Source organism: Girardinichthys multiradiatus, chromosome 20, assembly GCF_021462225.1.
Source record: "Girardinichthys multiradiatus isolate DD_20200921_A chromosome 20, DD_fGirMul_XY1, whole genome shotgun sequence".
Taxonomy (NCBI): Eukaryota; Metazoa; Chordata; class Actinopteri; order Cyprinodontiformes; family Goodeidae; genus Girardinichthys; species Girardinichthys multiradiatus.
The window spans coordinates 8496951-8507603 of NC_061812.1; the positions used below are offsets into that span (position 1 = coordinate 8496951).

The 10653-nt window shown below is 39.8% G+C and overlaps 1 long non-coding RNA gene across 1 annotated transcript; it reads left to right on the plus strand.

Moving 5' to 3' along the window:
- Positions 1-4602: 4602 nt before the first annotated feature.
- On the plus strand, positions 4603-5053 carry LOC124856212. The gene is made up of 2 exons (XR_007035280.1): positions 4603-4720; positions 4785-5053. It is a non-coding gene; the product is annotated as an uncharacterized LOC124856212 (long non-coding RNA).
- The last annotated feature ends 5600 nt before the right edge of the window (positions 5054-10653 follow it).

Consider the following 10653-nt stretch of genomic DNA (forward strand, 5'->3'; position numbering starts at 1 on the left):
TGTACCATTCTATAGTCACTTTTATGCCAAATCTTATGTTTCCTGTATTTTCATTTATGTTCAAGCTTTTAATGAAACGTTTACAGCAAAGTTAAAACTTTTCTATAAAAATATTGATGGTATGAATTACATCATGCTTAAAAATGTCATTTGTAATTTCTGGTGATTTTAACCATGCTTCACTCTCTGCTACACTTCCAACGTTTCAACAATTTGTCAGCTGCTCTACCAGAGAAAACAAAACATTGAATTTGTTTTATGCAAATGTCAAGGACTTATACATCTCTACAGCAAGACCTCCTCTAGGCAAATCATATCACAATCTTGTTTCTCTCTGCTCGAAATATAAGCCCCTTGTTCAGAGGCAATCTGTAATAAAGAGGACTGTGAGAAAATGGTCACAGGAAGCTGAAAAAGCCCTGCAAGGTTGCTTTGAGGCTACAGACTGGGACGCACTGTGCCAGCCACATGGAGAGGACATCAATGCCATGACTGAGTGTGTAACTGACTATATAAACTTCTGTGTGGATAACATCATCCCCATCAGAACCGTGAGATGCTTCCCCAATAACAAACCTTGGATCACCAGTGACCTGAAGGACCTGCTTAACAAGAAAAAAAGAGCCTTCAGAGAGAGAGACAGATAATTATTGAGGAGTTTACAGAAGCAACTTAAAGTCAAGATAAGAGACAGCAAGGAAGTGTACAAGAAGAAGCTGGAGAGCAAGCTCCAGCAAAATAATATCAGAGATGTGTGGACAGGGATGAAGAAGATCACAGGCTTCAAGCAGAAGGATGATCAGACTGATGGAGGTCTGGACAGAGCCAATGAACTGAACACATTCTTCAATAGGTTCAGTTCAGAAACCAGCTTCGCATCCTCCTCTCCTGCTCACAGCCAAACAGACATTCCATCTTCCTTTGACCCACAGGACCCACAGCTGTCCAGTAACACCTAAAATTTTGTATCTTCCACCTCAGCCCTAGACCCTTCTGCTTCTACATGTTTGCCTTCAACCATATCAGAAGATGCTGATGCTTCCTTTGCTTCCCCCTTCCACCTGTGTGTCTCAAGAAGTCAGGTGAAGAGACAACTGGAGAGACTGAATAGGAATAAGGCTGCAGGTCCAGATCATGTCAGCCCTAGAGTCCTGAAGGCCTGTGCAGAGCAGCTCTGTGGGATTCTGCAGCACCTCTTCAACCTTAGCCTGGCCCAGAAGAAGGTTCCGGTGTTGTGGAAGACCTCCTGTCTTATTCCGGTACCAAAGAAAACTCACCCATCAGTCCTCAATGACTATAGACCTGTTGCCCTGACATCTCACATCATGAAGGTTCTAGAGAAACACCTGTTGGCCCACCTGAGTAAGCAAACAGTAAACCATTAGGACCCCCTTCAGTTTGCTTATCGCTGTGGAGTTGGAGTTGAAGATGCCATCATACACCTGCTTCAACAAGCCCACTGTCATCTGGACAAAGCCAGCAGCACTGTGAGGATCATGTTCTTTGATTTCTCCAGAACATTTAATACAATCCAACCTGATTTGCTTTGTCAGAAACTCCAGAAGGTGGAGGCCTCAACAATCTCCTGGATTAAAGACTACCTGACAAACAGACCACAGTTTGTGAGACTGAAGGGTTGTGAGTCTAACCAGGTAGTCAGCAGCACAGGAGCACCACAGGGGACTGTACTCTCACCATTCCTTTTCACTCTGTACACCTCAGACTTCCAGTACAAGACAGACTCCTGTCATCTGCAAAAATACTAGGATGATTCTGCAGTCGTGGGGTGGATCAGAGATGGACAAGAAGCTCAGTACAGGAAGGTGGTGGACCGCTTTGTGGCATGGTGTGGAAACAATCATCTCATGTTGAACGTGACTAAAACAAAGGAGATGATTATTTAAAGAGAAACAGGAATAAGTCAAAAACTATTTATATCATGGGAGAATAAGTGGAGGTGGTGGAGGAGTATAAATACCTCAATGTTCACCTGGACAACAGACTAGAGTGGAGATGCAACTGTGAAGCCATCTACAAGAAGGGACAGAGCAGACTGTACTTCTTGAGGAAGCTTAGGTCCTTTGGTGTTTGCAGCAAGATGCTGCATATCTTCTATAAGTCTGTTGTGGAGAGTGTGATCTCTTCTACCATCATCTGCTGGGGAAGCAGCATTAGAGCCAGGGACTTAAAAAAGCTCAACAAGCTGATAAAAAAAGGCTGGCTCTGTTCTGGGGACTCCTCTGGAACCTCTGGAGAACATTGTGCAAAGACGGATTGTTCATAAAATGAAGAACATTATGGAGAACCCTGAGCATCCTCTTCATCAGACTGTCCTACAACAACAGAGTGTCTTCAGTCAGAGGCTTCTTCAGATCTGCTGTAAGTCGGAGCGCTACAGGAGATCCTTCCTGCCTACAGCCATCAGCATCTACAACGGCTCTTTGAGGAAACCTTCATAATATGAGCTACAACAACATTTAATTTCCCTTTGGGATTAATAAAGTATTTTTGAATTGAATTGAATTGAATTGTAAACAGTGCTGAAAAATGCTGACTACAGGGGATGCAGGTTCATTTAAAAGCTAAAAGGCAAGAAATAGCTCAGTCTTTAAATTCCAGCCAGAGTGCTTTCATACTCTAATGCCCACAGCACAAGCACTATCTGTACATATTTCATGAACATTTTGCTATTTCATATTATAAATTAACATTTTTATACAAGTTTTTTTTTAGCATTTCTATCTATTGTTGAGTCAAATATTAGTTCACAGTCGGACAAAGAAATGACAAATATACTAATTTGATTTGAACTTTTTCAAATTTTTTCACCACCGCAAAACTTTGTGCTGTATTGAGCCGGAATATTTTGTGATAAACTAAGACAAAGTGGTATTTTGATTGCTGTGAAAAGTATTAGACCCCTGACAGATTTATTTTTCATGCTTATTTGTTCCATGTCTTTTTCCAGATTATCTAACAAATCTTAATATCAGTCTAAGATGACCTGAGTAAATAAAAAGAGGTAGTTTAAGTAATTAAAGCTATTGAAATCCAACCTGGCCCTGTGTAAAAAAATAATTACTCCCCTTTCTTTGTAAAGTTGAGTTAAACCCTGAATTTTGCTGTCAATCAGAAAATTCTGAAGAATATGTCCTTAGGTCAAGCCAACTTGGGTTTTGCAGCAGGACAATGTTCTAGAGTACACCCGGAAATCTACCTCTAAATTACTTAAAGAAAAAAACACGAGGAAGATTTTTAAGTGGCCTAGTCAATGTCCATACATAAATTTGGTTAAGATGTTGTGGTATGACCTTAAACAGCCCATTCCTGTTTAAAAACTTGCCCGAACAAAAACAATTCAGCAAAGAAGAGTGAGCCAAAATTCCTTCACATTGATGAAAAAACCCATTGCCCATTATCGCAAGTGCTTGATGGCAGCTCTCTTAGTCAAAGTTGGTAACATTAATTTAAAGGTTTAGGGGTGTATTACTTTTTTGCAAAGAGCAAGGTCAGTATTGCTAAATATCTTTCCTTCATAATTGAAATTGTGATTTTAAAACAGCTTTTTGTGGTTGCTTTATTTTATCTATGTTGCAAGACACTCTGTGGATGTACAACAGTCTCATGAAGAGGATGCTCAGGGTTTTCCACAATCTTCTTCATTTTATGGAGCATCCTTCTTCTCACAATGATCTCAAGAGGTTCCAGATGAGTCCCCAGAAAAGAGCCAGCCTTCTTTATTAGCTAGTGGAGAGTTTTTAAGCCCCTGGCTCTCATGCTGCTCTTATGGCAGAAGAGATCACACTCTCCACAACAGACTTATAGAAGATATGCAGCATCTTGCTGCAAACACCAAAGGACCTAAGCTTCCTCAAGAAGTACAGCCTGCTCTGTCCCTTCTTTTAGACGGCTTCACAGTTGCATCTCCATTCCAGTCTGTTGTCCAGGTGAATGCCTAGGTATTTATATTCCTCCACCACCTCCACCTCTTCTTCCATGATAGAAATAGTGTTTGACCTTTTCTTGTTTCTCTTTAAATCTACAATCATCTCCTTTGTTTTAGTCACGTTCAAAATGAGATGATTGTTTCCACACCACGCCACAAAGCATTCCACCAGTTCACTGTACTCAGCTTGTTCTCCATCACTGATCCACCCCACAACTGCAGAATCATCCTAGTATTTTTGCAGATGACAGGAGTCTGTCTTGTACTGGACATCTGAGGTGTACAGAGTGAAAAGAAATGGTGGGAATACGGACTCCCGTAGTGCTCCTGTGCTGCTGATTAGTGCTGTGCTGTGCTGTTGGTTAGACACACAACCCTTCATTCTCACAAACTGTGGTCTGTTTGTCAGGTAGTCTTTGATTCAAGAGATCGTTGAGGCCTCCACCTGAGTTTTCTGGAGTGTCTGACAAAGCAAATAATGTTGTATTGTGTTAAATGCACTGGAGAAATCAAAGCACATGATCCTCACATAGCTACCTGCTTTGTCCAAATGACAGTGCGTTTGTTGAAGCAGGTGAATGTGTTATAATTCTGCACTGGTTGTCTGCATCACCTCTGTCTGCCTCCTCTGGGCGGTAGCTTTTAGGAGGATTGGTTTCACCTGCTCCTTCCCAGCCAGCTCCCTAATTACTCCTCATCTGCTCCACCTGTGCTCCTGCCTTTATATACAGCTCTCTACCAGTCAACCAGTGCCAGATTTTCAAAAGCCTTTGTGTGAGTAGTATCCAGCGTTCCTTCCTTGCCTGTCTTCCTGATCTGATCTCATTTTTATTCACAGATTTCCCCGCTCTGCCTTGCCCACGTCGGACACTTCATTGGCTTTTGCTTTCTGGACAAACGACCTTGCTTCTGCCTCCTGACCAACCCTCTCTGCCTAATGTTTGGATCCGTATGCCTGAATATGCCTCCCCCGTTCATGACCTCACTTCTGTGCCTTCTTCGCTCAACCACCAACCAGTCTGTCTGTCTCCAGAGGTTCCTGTGGCTAACACTGGTGGTTTCTTGCCAAATGCCTTCCAGAAAGATCAATAAATCTTTTAAAACTTATCAGTTGTGTCTGGCTGAAATTTCAGGTCTTCTGAACAACGCATTAAAGTATGATGGCATCTCCAACTCCACAGCAATAAGCAAACTGAAGTGGGTCCTGATAGTTTATTGTTTGCTTACTCAGGTGGGCCAACAGGAGTCTCTCTAGGACCTTCATGATGTGGGATGCCAGGGCAACAGGTCTATAGTCATTGAGGAATGATGGGTGAGTTTTCTTTAATACCAGAACAAGACAGGAGCTCTTCCACAACACTGGAATCTTCTTCTGGGCCAGGCTAAAGTTACAGAGGTGCTGTTGAATCCCAGGCAAAGGGAACATCAACATCTTCTATATTATACTGAAGGCAAACATGTAGAAGTAGAAGGGTCCATGGCTGAAGTGAAAGATAAAACATTTGAGGTGTAGCAGGAAAGCTGTGGGTCAAAGGAGGGTGGGATGTCTGTTTGGCTGTGAGCAGGAGAGGAGGACGCTGAGCTTGTTTCTGAACTAAATCTATTGAAGAATGTGTTTAATTCATTGGCTCTGTCCAGACATCTATCGATCAGATCGTCTTTCTGCTTGAAGCCTGTGATTTTCTTCATTTCTGACCACATTTCTGACATTGTTTTGCTGGAGCTTGCTCTCCAACTTCTTCTTGTACACCTCCTTGCTGTCTCTTGCAGGGCTTCTTCAGCTTCCTGTGACCATCTTCTCACAGTTTACAAATCTTTTTTTTTTTTACAGGTCACCTCTGAACAAAGGGCTTATATTTCGGGCAAAGAAAAACAAGATTGTGATCTGATTTGCCTAGAGGAGATCTTGCTTTAGAAATGTATGAGTCCTTGACATTTGTATAAAACAAATCCAACATCTTCTAGCAGAGAGTGAAGCATGGTTAAAATCACCAGATATTGCCACGAACGCATTGGGGTGTTGTGTCTGTAGCTTAGCAACAACTGAGCTGATGGCATCACATGCCATGTTGGCAACAGCTAAAGGTGGAACGTATAGTGTTGCCAAAATAACACTGGTGAAATTCCTGGGTAAATAATATGGATGAAAACGTACTAACAGTTCAATATCTGGACTGCAGAGATGACACTTCACAGTAACATGTCCTGGATTACATCATCTGTTGTTCAGATTGTGCCACTCCTCTTTAAATCTTTCTGCTCATATGGTCAGAAAGCCTGGCAGAGACGCTGGGGTCAGGGATACAATCCTGCAGCCATGTCTCAGTGAAACACATAATACTGCATTCCCAATACTCTGGTTTATTTGGTTATCTGAAAACATTTAATTGTGACAAAAAGTAAAAGCAGAAGAAATCCATACAACGACAAATACGTCTGCAGAGAACTTTAGTTGTAAAGTAAAAGAAAAATGTATACAATGTTTCTAAGTGCAACATGCCTATTTTTTTAACAACACTGTCAATACTTAGTAGAACCACATGGCCTTGCAGATTAAGCTGCAAGGTTTTTAGGGTATTTCTCTATCAGCTTTGCTTGTCCAGAGACAGAATTTGTTTTTCCACTTATATCTGCAAATTAGTACATTACACACAGTATTGTGCTATTTGTAAATAAGGTGACCTAGATTAAATTTAGAGCGATCAGAGTATAAGGGGCTAAATATGTATGCACACTCCCCTTTAAGATTACTGCTAGTACTTTGTGTTGATTTATCACATAAAGTTCCCATACAAATTTGTTGCTGTAATGTGAACAAAATGTGAAGACGTTCAAGGGGTATGAATATTTTTTCAAGGCATTTTACACATTTCTAGTTGGCTGTTTATTCTTTTTTTTGTAGCTTAGGGCAAAACATTAATTTTAATAATGCTAAAAGGCACCTGTGTGCATGATTGATGGGTTGGTGTGTGTTTTCCATCACTTAGTCATGGAGCGTAGGTCTTATGTTCAAACAATTAGCTATCAAGGTTTTCAAGCCTTCTGCAATTCCAACTCTCAACTTCTTTTCAGGTGATGTTTTTCATAGTTAGCTACAGTCCTGAATCCCCTTGCCTCACTCCCTGACAGATGTTTGCTTTAGTTGGCTTGCACTGTAGTAATTTATTTATTTTAGAAACTATAATAGCAGGGAGTAGGTAAACAACAACTGCTACTTAAAATAGTAAACAGGAGCTGACATGTGGAGTTAGTCTAACAGAACACACAATCTGTACTGTACTGTTTGTGGCCATTTATGCTCGTCATTGCTTGCTATTGTCCCTTGTCAGCCTCTCATGGGAACACCCAGCGCGGACAGGGCTTCCTCTGCTTCACAGATGGAGTTTGCAATTGGATACCTCCAGTGGATAATCTTCTCATTACTTATCGTGATGAACTGTGGCATGCAAATATCAATAAGGGACTGTGGCGAAGCAATCCAATTAAGGCCTAAAACCAGGAGTCTCATTAGTGCTAAGTCTCTGATAATGCAAATGACGTCCAACAAGTAATCAACCTTGAATATAAATGGCCTCAACAAATCCACCCCTGAGCAAGACTTCCAGCAACAATAATCTGAGAGTTTAAAAGCTAAGAAAGGTGAAACCAGGGAGGTTTTCTCTGTGTCTCACATGTTAATTTAAGGGCTTATGTAAATCTGAGCTTTCTGCTGTCTTTGCAAAGTTTAATGCATTCTTGGGAGGTCTAAACCTACTGCAAGACTGTTTCTCATCTTGCCATGTATGCTGTCATACTGAAAAACATGTATTGGATCAATCTTGACAAGAGGAAATGCAGTGCATTTTGTGAACATCAAATCCCATCACGTCTTTGTGGTATGTGTGTCGCTACGGATGCACCCCATTTGTAAAGTGTAAGGGATGTTGGGGTGTTGGAATGAAAGGGTGTAAATTGCATAGTGTTTACTCAGGAAATTGTATGTTAATATTTCTGTGAAATCGATGTCTTTTTTATTCATTTCCATACTTACGGATATGCTAACCATCTTAAGTTCCCCCTGGTTTTAAAATAATTAATTATTTAATGTTGAAGAAATTTCAGCTTGTCATTAGTTCAAGATTTTAGCATGTGGGGGTAAGTAAATCAGCACAAACAAACATCCACATTGTGTACTATACTGTACATATGCTGCAGTTTTAAAAGTTTTAAATGCCAAAGCATTATTTTTTAAATCTCTGCATCTTAATACACAATTGAAGCAAAAGTCAGATATCAATATTGTAAAAGGGGTATAAGAGTGGGTGGGTCAGTAAAACATACAATGCAGCACTGACCATGATTCATCTTAGAGAGGATAGGTCATATAATATTTAATCTCAGTTGGCTGTTTTCTCAAAATATATACACAAAATACATTTTTGTAAAAACACTTCTTTTTGATAAAGCTGGTTATATAAATGTGTCAGTTTCATCAATTTGTCTTCATCTGAGAACTTTATATTTGACCGTGGTAAGAAGCCTAGACATCAGTTGTGTTTCAGTGTGAATAGAATAATTTACTGCTCTGCCTGATAGATTAACATAAATAAAAATTGTAGTCTTCAAAAAGAACGAAGACATTTTGATAATATGGATTTTCAGAGTATCAGCCGGATGCTTAACTGCCCTCAGGTGTAAACAAGTTCACTTTATGATAACAAACACAAGAGATCCAGTGAGAAAACCAGTGTTTAAATGTCACTACAGAGGTACTGAAATGGTTAATGACAATCTTTTTTTATTGAGACTAGTGGTGATGATAGGTCAGCAAAAGCAGTCTCTCACTAGAGGGGCAAGAAAAAACTGATGCAACAAAAATGCAACACAATGCAAGAATTCCTTGGAGGTTTTAAAGCCTGTCTGGTTCTTCCTGTGGCGATTTTACACAAGCTGATTGTGCCTCATGAGCCTGAACCACACAGTCAGACATTTCTGTGTGTTTGACCACAGTTTAAAAGCACACATACTAAAAGTATACAAACACATTTTCCAAAAGATGCATCTTTTCTTACAACTGCTTAAAACATTTTTTATTTAGTTGATTAATACATTTTCAACATTTTTTGGCTGTTGAATTAAATTGAAAACAAAAGTTAAAGCATTGTTTAGATTCATGTAAAGAATGGAACTGGGAGACAGAGCTCAGTTCAGTTGAGATTCAGAACTAAATTAGAATCAAATTGTACAAAATGTGTCGCCTCATGGAGAACAGCTATGGTTAGACCGCAAATTATTCATAGCCCTGGCAGATTTATTAAATAAATCAAACCCCAAATGTACTACATACAAGAAGAACAGTAATGAAGGACAACAAAACTTACCTTTAAATAAATATTGACTTATAGGGGTATAAAAGGGTCCACCAAGGGGTGGGTGGCTGGCTGGCTGGCTGGATGGATGGATGCATGGATAATCCAGTGTACAAGATGTACTTAAATGCACCAAAATCACAGCTGTTGGGTAATCCCCTTTTGTTAGAGGGACTTGTCAATACAATATTAGGGTGTTATCACATCTGAGATGCCCTGATATAGAGTTTTTGTTCAGTCCACCTTTCTTTCTCCACTGTAGCTGCACGACCATGAACCTTAAAGTTCCCAAATTGCAGAGTTTCACAATAGCTGGGAATTCTCTGTTTTGTTTTCGTGTCACTTTTAAAAGTTGGGCTCCAGAACGTTGTACTGTAAACTTAGTCCCACTCATAAACATTCTGCATGTGTTAAGGTATAATACAACACAGAGTTTGTTTAGTACATGTGCGTACGGAACCAACAGGGCTGTTCTGGATATTTTTGATATTAGAGGACAAGGAGATAAATCTGAGGAAATGTGAAAGGCTCACCTCTTCTTGGACATCAAAGATCACTGCAGCGTTGTTGTTTTTCTTTTTCTTTTTATGTCCATATTGTGTGCTAAGTTACTATTCCATTACTGTTGTTCCTGAATTTCATGTAAATGTATTATACTTGTAAAAAGAGTTGTTCAAGCTCCATTCTTGTATGTTACCAACATAGAAAGCAGGGTTGCAGTAGTTATTCAGAACAGTTAGTCTCTAAAACATCCAAAGCAACTTAATACATTGTAGTCATGAAAAAGAACAAGGGAACTGCCAGCCAGGATAATCTGATTGACACATATGACCAACTAGCCAGAAGCAAAGAACCCTGGGACATATCGACTGAGGCAGTAACTGTTATTGCATGAATGGAGCCCTGGACCAACATATCTCTTCCACATGGTTTGATGGATACATGAAATGATTAATGGAAAACTGAACATACAGTTCTACATATTTAGGTTTTTCAAGGTTTCTGAAATCAATGAAGTTGTAATGCCATGATTCCAGTGTGATTTCACAAACAGAAGAAACTTTCATATATCTCAAACTCTGTTTTAAATTACCTGTGTTTTAAATTGAATATGTGGCACAGGTTTGATCAGTCAAAGTACTTTTACCTGCCCTTCTTATTCCACTATAAAACTATGAAATTGCCTTTTATTTAGCACTTGAAACCAGATAGCCAAATCAGCTCCATTGGCCAGATGTAGTATATGACCATGTTTTGTTTTTATGTTGTTTACATTGCCTACATCTGTTCACAAAAAAAGGGGATGCCCATTCCCCACTGACTGGACAAAAAACTAAGCACTTAAAACCTTCTTTGGGA